The 12,722-nt window shown below is 40.3% G+C and overlaps 1 non-coding gene across 1 annotated transcript; it reads left to right on the plus strand.

Annotated features, from left to right (window-relative positions):
- Positions 1–9,293: 9,293 nt before the first annotated feature.
- On the plus strand, positions 9,294–9,368 carry Trnas-cga. The gene has a single exon. It is a non-coding gene; the product is annotated as a tRNA-Ser (tRNA).
- The last annotated feature ends 3,354 nt before the right edge of the window (positions 9,369–12,722 follow it).

Raw genomic sequence — 12,722 nt, forward strand, 5'->3', positions numbered from 1 at the left:
ATGGGACGGCGGGCAGGTGGCCAGACTTCAAGAAAGAGTTTCCAAGGCCTACCGCCTCCACCGCGACCTGCGAAACCGTGCTATGAAGGATGTCCGGCCGTGCTGAAACACCTCGGTACGCGACTCCGTATTTCGTAAGAATCGCACTGGCCGCGTGGCCTACGGTCTTCCTTGCGGCATTTCGCCGGAGTCAATGTTCACGGCCGACCAGTCTCCCAGATTGGCAACACATCGTGATGGAGATGGCGTTAATAACGGCGTTTGCGACCACATCCGCTTCCTTTCGGCGGAATCAGTATTTTAAAGTTTTTATCGACTGTCAGCTGTTTACAGTGAAATTAACTACACCACGTACAATTAGCAGGTGCGTCCAAAATGTTTGCTCCACGTCTTTTACAGAATATCCATTCACAAAACACATCTGCATCTACATACATGCTTTGCAAGCACCCTACGTCACAAGGTGGAGGATACCCTACACTATAATTAGTCGATACCTCTTGCAGTCCCCTCGGAAATGAAGCGATGGAGTAACGACTGTATATATACCTCCGCACGCGCCCTGGTTTCTCTTATTTTGTCTTCACAGTCCTTACCGAAATGTCAGTGTGAGACAGTAGAATCGTTCTGCAGTCCGTCGAAAATGCTGGTTATCTAAGCTTCCTCAACAGAACGTCTCAAAAGAACTTCTTCCCTCCACTGATTCCCATTTGTCTTCGCGTATTGATCGAATCTACCGGTAACAAATCCAGCAGCACGTCTCAGAATTGCTTCCATGTCTTCTTTTAATCCGACCTTGTGAGGATGCCTAATACCCGATCGGTGGTCTAGTACGAGACCCACAAATGACCCTGTGCGCTGTCCCCTTTACAGACAAGCTACACTACTACAGAGTTCTCGCAATAAACCGATACCGATCATTCGGCTTTCCAACGTCAACCCCCATTCAACGCACTCGTACCATTCCGTCTCGTTTAAAATGTTACACCTTGGTAGCCCGCATCTCGTGGTCGTGCGGTAGCGCTCTCGCTTCCCACGCCCGGGTTCCCGGGTTCGATTCCCGGCGGGGTCAGGGATTTTCTCTGCCTCGTGATGGCTGAGTGTTGTGTGATGTCCTTAGGTTAGTTAGGTTTAAGTAGTTCTAAGTTCTAGGGGACTGATGACCAAAGATGTTAAGTCCCATAGTGCTCAGAGCCATTTGAACTAACACCTGGGTATTTAATCGGGGTCGACGTGTCAAACACCACACAACCAAAATTATAGTACCAGTGATGCGCTGATTGACACAGTCACTTAGAATACACATCTAGGCGTAACATTGCAACATATAATTCAAACATCCTTTTCCTACTACCAGAAATCCAGCAGATTTCCACAAGTCATATACTAAGTATTTTCAAAAAATCAATTTTGAAGTGCTTAACCTGAATGACAAGTAGTAAATAAGTGTAAGGAAATCGTGATACTACATACTGAGTTTACCTTGTTTTTGGGCAGGTTCACCCTCATTCTGACTGACACTATTCGCTTCTCTTGTGCCACTCGCTTCATTTCGGAGTCAGATTGGCACTTAATATTCGACGTTAGCTGATATAATCCAATCTCTGTATTCCCATACAGTTTTTGTCCGCTGTGTCTCTCTCTGATATTATGCAATTTCTTCCCTAACGCGCTATCACGCTGTCCTCTCATCTTGTGCGTGTTATCACACATTCCTTTCCTCGCTTATTCTGCACAGAACCTTAATTCTCACTAGTCTTTGAATTCCATGAGAATGTATTATTTATAGCATGGTCCTAGCTGACCACTAGTGTTTTTTATAGCAACTGAGACTTAGGACGAGAGCTATTAATAGTCGATTTCCACAAAATAGTAACACTCATTTATCGGAAATGGACCAAATAGTTTTATTTCAATAATTTACTGGTCATACATCACATTGGCAATTTTCTGTAATAGAGCTGTTGGACGAATGGCATATTCAATGTTACAGAAGAAATCCATAGTAAATTCAGTGATGTTCACAAGCTTTTTGGGAATGTCGAAAACGAATTATTGAAACTCCCTTCACGTGTTGCAGCATTTAAGTTTTTAGCTCCACGCATTTCCTTAGCTTCATCTTCATTTTGACAAGACGAGTGGTCCTGTATTGATGCTTGTGATTGTTACTGCCCGAACTTCAGTTTTGTGAAAAGCGACATTGATTCAGTCGACAGCAGTGAAGCCACTTCGATAGGCCTTGACAAAGAAGTAATGTCTAAAGACGAAGTCTTAGGCAAACTTTTATAAATAAAATCATATTTTACATGTATTCCTGCTTCCATGACTGCTTTGAAGCAATCAGAAGTCCCACTAGTAAAGAAAGAACAAATTGCAACTAAATTAGAAACTCTATTCTGTAAAATCGTGGAGGAAGTGTTACAGAAGATAGAGATGGTGTTAGAAGAAAAAGGAAAGTAACATAGACTGTGCTCCATTTTCATGATTTTGTTGGACGAAAGTTTTCTCTTAATTATCTACGTTTAGAATCAATGATAATGTTTATTGTGCTACTTTTGTGGCATCTGAAGCAGAGAGAAGTTTTTCGAAGTTGGCTGACAAAAAATATTATTATAAATATGGTCTGCTATTTGGCATATTATGGGGAGCCTTAGATAATTAAAATCCTAGCCTTGTTTTGGACTTGCTGGACTAAAAAAAATTGTGAATAGGCGCTCTCTCAATGATTTTTGTGCATTTTATTTTCCGCAAAACTTAACATTTTTCATCGATAAATTGTCTGCTGTCGTTATGTTTTGACGGTTTAATACGAGATAAATAATTCTGGGCACTTGGACCTAATATTTATTTGGTATAACTAACATAGGCTGAGATACAAACTGTATTTAATTCCATAGCGAAACAATTGCGTCCAGTCACTGTATTCATTCCAAGTAGTAAAGGCTACAACAATCAGCTGAAAATAATTTTTTTACGTATCTAGATTTCGGTTACTGTGTGGCCATCTGCAGTGCAATAAACGTAAGTTAAAACCTTAAAAACACTTTTATATGCACATAGTCCCAACTTCACTATTCATGTCAGAGGCTGAGTTTTCACTGACGCCGTCTGTTTCAGCGTATACGCACGTAATACTACCTGAACTGTTCATGTCAGAGGTTGTGTTCACACTGTCGGTGTCATTGTCTCTATCAGTATGAACTCAGCCTCTGTCACGAATAGTCCAGCTGGAACTATGTGCACATGCACGTGCCTTTAATGTTTCAATTTACATTTATTACATTGTAGATGATCACACAGTGACCGAAATATAGCCATGCAATAAACAACATGTGGGACTTATTACTGTATTCTTAACTATTTGTAGTCAGTGTAAAGCATCTCTTTTAATTATGGATAGGGTTGAGTAACATGATAGGAATGGTCACCAGGCGACAGTGCGGAGTAGGTGGAGGTCAGTTGCTCGAGGCAGTTTTTTTTTTTTTTTTACGATTAGGCAAAAACAACGCCACGAAGTGACCCAAACTTCTTCTCCATTACACAGAATCCTAGTCCAAGAGTTTCAGATGCTAGCTTCCAGTTCAGTTAGGGACAGTTGATAATTACATAATAGTATAACAAGTACACATGTAGAATTTTAAACAGTGTTTTGTGATCTGGAGTGGAATACAGTAGTACAACTACTTTCAGAATTTTGCTGTAAACGTTTCATTAGTTATGCATTGTCCTAATCAGCATGTGAAAGTGGGCAATTTGCAAGAAAAAGAAAAAAAAGCCATAGCTCAGAAATCTTATATGTGGCCATTACTAGTGTTACTATATGCTAGTAGTTCCTTATGGTACACATGTTATCACGCCAATCCTCTGTTTTAAGTCATATGATAAATCTGTATTTCCTGTGTACATTAAAATGTAGCACATTGTCATTCTGTGTAGATCTCTACAGGTTTTTCGATGTTTAAAGTTAAATCACTTTGCAGGACAAATTTTCTGTTAGCAGTAGGTGGTGAAACCATTATCAAATATACAGGATGCAGAAGAAACTTGATATTATAATATCAAGATAGGGGACGGTGAAACAAGCAAAGTTTCCAGATATCCACACATTAAGAATTCATTGTCGTGTATGTAAAGCTATAAAACGGCAACAAATCAGACACGATATTGCGAAAATGTCTGCAGTTAACCTCACTTGCCCCATCTAACACCTGTTATGCTGAAGACCGTAATTTACTGCAAAAATTGGGTCAAGGTAATTTTGGAAGGTAAATCGACAAGGTTAGACCAGCAGTAATGCAATTTTCTATGCTGTTTACGGGTAAAACTCGAATGTTACATCAAATGCGCAAGAAGTGCCGTAATCAGTTGAAATTAACTAGTTTCACACAGAAACAGCCCTATAAAGTGCAACTGTATGGTGCAAGGTTTTAGTCAATGAAATCAAAAAGCCAATGTACGAAGAGTGTGAACTAACTTTTGCTATAATATATACGCCAGTAACTCTAAACTAAGACACTGATGAATAAACATGTTAAACCTTAAGTTGTTCCTTTTGCATTAGGACGTTACAACTGCATGGTTGGCTGCGGGGCATGATGGGAATTAGAATGCGCCGTAGGGTTTGGTTGGCGACGATGCCCGCTCTCATTTGGATGGGTTCATCAATAAGCAGAACCCCTGCATTTGAGGGACTTATAATTCGCATTTAGGGACAGAGTCTCTTCTCCGTCAACAGGTGACTGTGTGGTGTGCAATGACCAGTCACAGAAAAATCGGTGCGATGTTCCTTGATGACAGGGTGAATATCGAACGGTAGGTGAAAGTTTTGGTATATAATTTCATCCCCATTATCCATAGATATTCAATCTGTATATTGAGCAAGCAGTAAAGGAAACAAAAGAAATATTCGAAATAGGTATTCAAGTCCATGGAGAAGAAATAAAAACTTTGAGGTTCACCGATGACATTGTAATTCTGTCAGAGACAGCAAAGAACTTGGAAGAGCAGTTGAACGGAATGGACAGTGTCTTGAAAGGAGGATATAAGATCAACAGCAACAAAAGCAAGACGAGGATAATGGAATGCAGTCGAATTAAGTCGGGTGACGCTGAGGGACTTAGATTAGGAAATGAGACTCTTAAAGTTGTAAAGGAGGTTAACTATTTGGGGAGCAAAATAACTGATGATGGTCGAAGTAGAGAGGATGTAAAATGTAGACTAGCAATGGCAAGGAAAGCGTATCTGAAGAAGAGAAATTTGTTAACATCGAGTATAGATTTAAGTGTCAGGAAGTCGTTTCTGAAAGTATTTGTATGGATTGTGGCCATGTATGGAAGTGAAACATGGACGATAAATCGATATATAGTTTGGACAAGAAGAGATTAGGAGCTTTCGAAATGTGGTGCTATAGAAGAATGCTGAAGATTAGATGGGTAGATCACATAACTAATGAGGAGGTTTTGAATGGAATTGGGGATAAGATTAGTTTGTGGCACAACTTGACTAGAAGAAAGGATCGGTTGGTAGGGCATATTCTGAGGCATCAAGGAATCACCAATTTAGTATTGGAAGGCAGCGTGGAGGGTAAAAATCGTAGAGGGAGACCAAGGGATGAATACACTAAGCAGATTCAGAAGGATGTAGGTAGCAGTAGATACTGGGAGATGGAGAAGCTTGCACAGGATAGAGTGGCATGGAGAGCTGTATCAAACCAGTCTCAGGATGAAAACCATAACAACAACATCCATAGTGACCCGGATTTCGACAAGATGTGCTTCATGAAAGACAGAGCTCGACGCCATTGAGGCAGGAATATGTTTGATGTCCTGGAGGAGCAGTTTGGGGACGGCATTCTGAATCTGGGGTACGCAGAGGCCACTAGCATGGGCGTCGATTGAGCGCCATATTCTCCAGATCTGAATGAGTGCGACTCCTGTTTGTGGGGCTAAATTAAAGAAAAAGTGTACAGCACTAACCCCAAAACCATTTCTGAGCAGAAAACAGCCATTCAGGAGGCCATCGGGAGCATCGATGTTCCGACACTCCAGCGGATGGTGCAGATTTTCGCTATTCACCCATTCCACATCATCGCCAATGATGACAGCCATATCTAACACGCTATAACCTAAATCTAAATACATGTAGCGAAGTTTACAAGTTGAATAAAGTTTGTGCACTCCGTAGTTGGTAACTAATTTACCTTTCTTTCATGTAGTTCAATAATTATCATCCAGAACACAAAATAATTTTTAACTCGTAACACGTGGTAATCTCTGCCAGAAAACAGCATAAAAGCTGACGTCCATTCAAAATTATTCGTTCTTCCTCTCGACTATTTCTGCCGTGTTCAGCCTACGTTTTATCGACTTGCCGCACGGCACACTGATGTGTCTTTTTATGAGCTGTTCTTTTGCACACAATATTCCTGTGCCATATTTGGAAGATCATAATTTGTTAATATGGGAACACGTGAGGCAATACTGACCCTACGACTTATCTTAGAAGCTAGATTAAGAAAAGGCAAACCTACGTTTCTAGCATTTGCAGACTTAGAGAAAGCTTTTGACAATGTTGACTGGCATACTCTCTTTCAAATTCTGAAGGTGGCAGGGGTAAAAAACAGTGAGCGAAAGGCTGTTTACAATTTGTACCGAAACCAGATGGCAGTTACAAGAGTCGAGCGACATGAAAGGGAAGCAGTGGTTGGGAAGGGAGTGAGACAGGGTTGTAGCCTATCCTCAATATTATTCAATCTGTATATTGATTAAGCATTAAAGGAAACAAAAGAAAAATGTAGAGTAGGAATTAAAATCCATGGAGAAGAAATAAAAACTTTAAGGTTAGCCGATGACATTGTAATTCTGTCAAAGACAGCAAAGCACTTGGAAGAGCAGTTGAATGGAATGAACAGTGTCTTGAAAGGAGAATATAAGGTGAACATCAACAAAACCAAAGCGAGGTTAATGGAATGTAATGGAATGAAATCGGGTGATGCTGACGGAATTAGATTAGGAAATGAAACACTTAAGGTAGTAAATGAGTTTTGCTATTTGGGGAGCAAAATAACTGATGATGGTCGAAGTAGAGAGGATATAAAATGTAGACTGGCAATGGCAAGGAAAGCGTTTCTGGAGAAGAGAAATTTGTTAACATCGAGTATAGATTAAAGTGTCAGGAAGTCGTTTCTGAAAGTATATGTATGGAGTGTAGCCATGTATGGAGTGAAACATGGACGATATATAGTGTGGACAAGAAGAGAATAGAAGCTTTTGAAACGTGGTGCTACAGAAGAATGCTGAAGATTAGATGGGTAGATCACATAAGTAATGAGGAGCTATTGAATAGGATTGGGGAGATGAGGAGTTTGTGGCACAAGTGACTAGAAGAAGGGATCGGTTGGTAGGACATGTTCTGAGGCATCAAAGGATCACCAATTTAGTATGGGAGGGCAGCGTGGAGGGTAAAAATCGTAGAGGGAGACCAAGAGATGAATACACTAAGCAGATTCAGAAGGATGCAGGCTGCAGTACGTACCGGGAGATGAAGAAGCTTGCACTGGATAGAGTAGCATGGAGAACTACATCAAACCAGTCTCAGAACTGAAGACCACAACAACAACAATTTGTTAAAATACCTGTCCGTCACAATCTTACTGAAACTACCAGTATCGAATAACAGACCATCCTCAGGAATGAAGACTAACATTAGTTACGAGTACAGCGACCAAACATTATCATTTGTATCTTGATCAACGTTCTACACCAAAATAACGGTAATCTTGAAATTATTTGATTTACACAGTAAGCTAAGGACAGGATCAGTTCGACAACATTTTTACCTTAGGTGTAAATCGGCTACTTACCAATCGTCTGTTTGTTTGATGCAGTTAATATGTAACAAGATCGAGAAACTAATGATCGCATTGATCTAGATATGTATCATGTGATCATATTTGTTCGAACAACCCGTAAAATGTCTCCCATGCCAATATATGATTTATTCTTTGACCCAAACTCGTAGCATCAATACAATCGAGATGCCCAATTATTTTTCAGAAATATTTAACAGCTTTAAATCATCCCATCTTTAAAATAAAAGTCTGTGTATCAGCTGAAAAATAAGTTAAGGAAGGTACAATATATTGATGGAAGACTGACGATGATGCGACTGAAGGGTAGTTCAAAAGCTTTGGTGTTAATACAGGTATAGCATAGAGATGAGGAAGTGGAAGAATATTATGAGAAAATATAAGACCTCGTCGAGAGAGAAAATGGAAATACCTGCATTATCATCATGGCGGACTGTAATGCAGTGGTGGGTAAAGGAAGAGATGAAGATAACAGTAGGAAAATTTGGATAAGAATAAAAAATGGGAGAGATGAACGACTAATTAGTATCTGTAAAGAAAAATCATTAGGAGTGTGTAACAAATTGTTTGAACATTACAAAAGGAGACGTTATACATGGATATCAAATTCGAATAGGGAAAGGTATCAGTTGGACTACATCCTGATACAAAAAAGGTTCAGGAACTGTTTGAAGAATGCCAAGGCTTATTCAGGAGCGGTTATAAATTCAGACCACTACCTAGTTGTGTGTGAAATTTAAAAAAAGTCTGGAGAGGTAAAGCAAAGGAAAGACTAAACATAGAAAGACTCAAAGAGGTAGCAAAGGCATCATATTTGGAGAACAGATTTGTGGAGAAATGGGAAAAAGGTAGCGTTGATGAAAATGTTAACGACAAATGGAGAAAAATCAGGGAAAGACCTACTGACTCTGCCAAATACGTACTAGGAATTAGAGTATCCCAAAGTACCAGGACAGGACGATAACAGAAAACATGTTGAAAAAGATGGAAGAGAGGAGAAAGGGGAAAAATGTAGAAACTGAAAAAGGGAAAAATAGGTACAGGAAATTGAATAATGAATTAAGAAGAGAAACTGAAGAATCAAGGGCAAATGGATGAAAAAGAAATGCGACGAAATAGAGAAAATGGAGAAAGAGGAAAGTATGAAATGATGTATAGACTGGCTAGTGAGTTTTTGAACGTAAAAGAAAGAGAAATAACATGAAAATAGAAAGAGCGGACAGAACCACAGGAGGTTTTGAACAGATGGCAAGAATATACTGAATCTAGAAACAGCCCCCAGGCTGTGGCTAAGCCATGTCTCCGCAATATCCTTTCTTCCAGGGGTACTAGTTCTGCAAGGTTCGCAGGAGAGCTTCTGTGAAGTTTGGAAGGTAGGAGACGAGGTACTGGCGGAATTAAAGCTGTGGGGACGGGGCGTGAGTCGTGCTTGGGTAGCTCAGTTGGTAGAGCATTTGCCCGCGAAAGGCAAAGGTCCCGAGTTCGAGTCTCGGTCCGGCACACAGTTTTAATCTGCCAGGAAGATTCGTTTTTTAATATACTGAATGTCTGTATAAGGGGGATGAAATACAAAGCGAAATAATGGTTGAAGAGGAGAAATACGTGCCGGAAGATGGAAAGAGATTCACCATCTTGGAAGCAGAATTAGAAAAGGCGCTGAAGGAGATGAAGAATAGGAAGGCATGTGGAATTGATGATTTGCCAGCAGAACTGTTGACGAGTCTGAAAAACAAGGCAAGAAAAAAAATAGTCTACCTCTGTAATGAGATATATGGCAAAGGGGAATTGCCTGAGAGCTTCCTTGCAAATAGTTATGATACCAATAGAGAAAAAGAGAAACACTAAAAAATGTGAAAAGCATAGGACCATCAGTCTAATATCTCATGCAGCTAAAGTCTTGCTAAGAGGATTGAATAGAAGGCTATATGGTAAGCTGGATAGAGGGATAGCAGAGGAGCAGTTAGGATTTAGAAGAGGAAAAGGAACAAGAGATGCTATTGGCCTGTTAAGAACTATAGAGAAAAGATGAGTGGAAAAAGGTAGAGAAATCTTTGCTGTTTTTATAGATTTAGAAAAGGCTTTTGAAAGAGTTCAGTAGAACAAAAAAATGGTTCAAATGGCTCTGAGCACTATGCGACTTAACTTCTGAGGTCATCAGTCCCCTAGAACTTAGAACTACTTAAACCTAATTAACCTAAGGACATCACACACATCCATGCTCGAGGCAGGATTCGACCCTGCGACCGTAGCGGTTGCGCGGTGACAGATTATTGCGCCCAAAACCGCTCGGCCACCCCTGCTGGCTTCAGTGACACAAGCTGATGGATATCTTGAAGAGGAAAGGAGTAGATTGGAAAGAGAGAAGCCTGGTAAAGAATCTATATTTACACCAGAAAGTAAGGATAAGGATTGGAAATGAAATGTCAGAAGGATGTAGCATTGGACGAGGTGGTAGACAAGGCTGTTGCCTTTCCCCACTGCTGTTTAACGCATACCTTGAAGAGATTACTGTGAAAGGCTTAGATGGGAAAAGAGGTATATGTATTGTTGGAAAGAGAATAGAATGTATAAGATTTGCTGGTGGCATGGTATTAGTGGCAGAAAGTGAACGGACACTGAATAACATGCTGAAAGAGCTGAATGAGAGTTGTGTGGAATATGGGATGCAAATAAACACAGCAAATCAAAGAGTAAGGTCATCAGTACAAGAAGCTACAATCCAATATTAAAATAGGACATTCTATCATTAGCCAAGTAATTGCATTTAAATATCTTTGAAGCACAATAACGGAAGACTTGAGAGTCTCTATGTCCATCATTTTGGCAGGACGTCTCTGGGACGACGGCAGTTTACTATCGTGACAAAAAATAAAAGTACCTACAGCCGTCCTTATGATTTTATTTTATTTTGTCGCTACCAGTTTCAATGTTCATTGCGTCATCTTCAGGTTCTTTTTGATGCGGTACAGGGTGATACGATCCCCATGCATAACCCATCAGTAGGCAGCATTATTGGATACGCAGACAATAAGTCAGCCCTCCAAGTTGATATTGGCGTGCTGACTTACTGTCTGCGTATCCAGTAATGCTGGCTACTGATGGGTTATGCATATCAACCCGTACCGCAGCAAAAAGAGCCTGAAAATTAAACAATGAAGAGTTGAAACTGGTAGCGACAAAATAAAATAAAATCATAAGGACAGCTGCAGTTGTTTTTATTTTTTGTCACGAATACTTGAGATGTCACCAGGAGGTGAAAATACGAATTGCCATAGCGCTGGAGGCATTCAACAGAAAGAGGAGACTCTTATGTGACAAATTAGATAAGGGTTTAAGACAAATGTTTTGTCTGGAGTGTGGCACTATATGGGGCAGAATCATGGACGCTGAGACGAGAGGATGAAAAGAGATGAGAAGCATTTGAGATGTAGATGTGGAGGAGAATGGAGAGAACAAGCTGGATGGAAAGAGTGAGTAATGAAAGAGTACTGGAAAGAGTTGGTGAGAGAAAATTTCTGCTGAAGGTTGTAAGAGAAAGAAAAAGAACTGGTTGGGACATTCATTGAGTAGGGAGTGCTTGCTAGCAAATGATTTGGAAGGATTGGTTTGTGGGAGAAAACTGAGAGGGAGAAGGAGATACAAGATGATAGACAACATAAAGAGAAGAGGAAATTATGCAGACCTGAAGAGGATGGCAGAAGACCGGACAGCCTGTAGAACTATAAGGTGAAAACCTGCCTTTTGGCAGAACACTGAAGATGATGGTAGCAGTCTGGCGCAGTCACCACCAACCATCTGAGTATTAAGAACGGGGAAGCATAAACCTTCTCATTACCCTATCGTCTATGTCAAAACTGGAAAATTTACGAAGAAGAGAAAGTAAAGCAGCAGATCATATTCGACAACCCATTTGTACAAATTATTCGGTGAAGCTGAAAACAAAATTCCAGGCTACTTATATATTATGTTTGTATCATATATTTGTTTACCGTTTTTTAGTCATCATTCTTCTGATGGTTTAATGCAGTTCGCCACGATTTCATTTCCTGTGTCAGTGTTTTCATCTCAGAGTAGCACTTGCACCCTACGTCCTTACTTTTTTACTGGATGTATTCCAATCTCTGTCTTCCTCTCAGCAGTTTTTACCCTCAACAGCGCCTTCTAGTACTATCGAAGTTCATCCCCAATGTCTTAACAGATACGTTCCTTTCCTCGCCGACTCTGCTGAGAACCTCCTTACTTTATCAGTCGGAATTATCCTTTGGATCAGGACCCACGTGCTATAAATCGACCACATTCTTCTTTCTTCTTCCTTTCCCTGACCCTTATCCCCTATTTTCGCGGTGTGAGCAAGTTAGGTTTTTTTTTCTTTTTTTTATGATCACAAGTCTTCTGACTGGTTTGATGTGGCCCGCCACGAATTCCTCTCCTGTGCTAACCTCTTCATGTCACAGTAGCACTTGCAACCTACGTCCTCAATTGTTTGCTGGATGTAGTCCAATCTCTGTCTTCCTCTACAGTTTTGGCTCTCTACAGTTACCTCTAGTACCATGGAAGTCATTCTCTCATGTCTTAACAGATGTCCCGTCATCCTGTCCCTTCCCTCTCCGATTCTGCGCAGAACCTTCTCATTCCTTACCTTATCAGTCCACCTAATTTTCAACATTCGTGTGTAGCACCACATCTCAAATGCTTCGATTCTCTTCTGTTCCATTTTTCCACAGTCCATGTTTCACTACCAAACAATGCTGTACTCCAGACGTACATTTTCAGAAACTTCTTCCTCTAATTGAGGCCTATATTTAATATTATTAGACTTCTCTTGGCCAGGGATGCCCTTTTTGCCATTGCTAGT

This window comes from Schistocerca americana, chromosome 8 (genome assembly GCF_021461395.2).
Source record: "Schistocerca americana isolate TAMUIC-IGC-003095 chromosome 8, iqSchAmer2.1, whole genome shotgun sequence".
Taxonomy (NCBI): domain Eukaryota; kingdom Metazoa; phylum Arthropoda; class Insecta; order Orthoptera; family Acrididae; genus Schistocerca; species Schistocerca americana.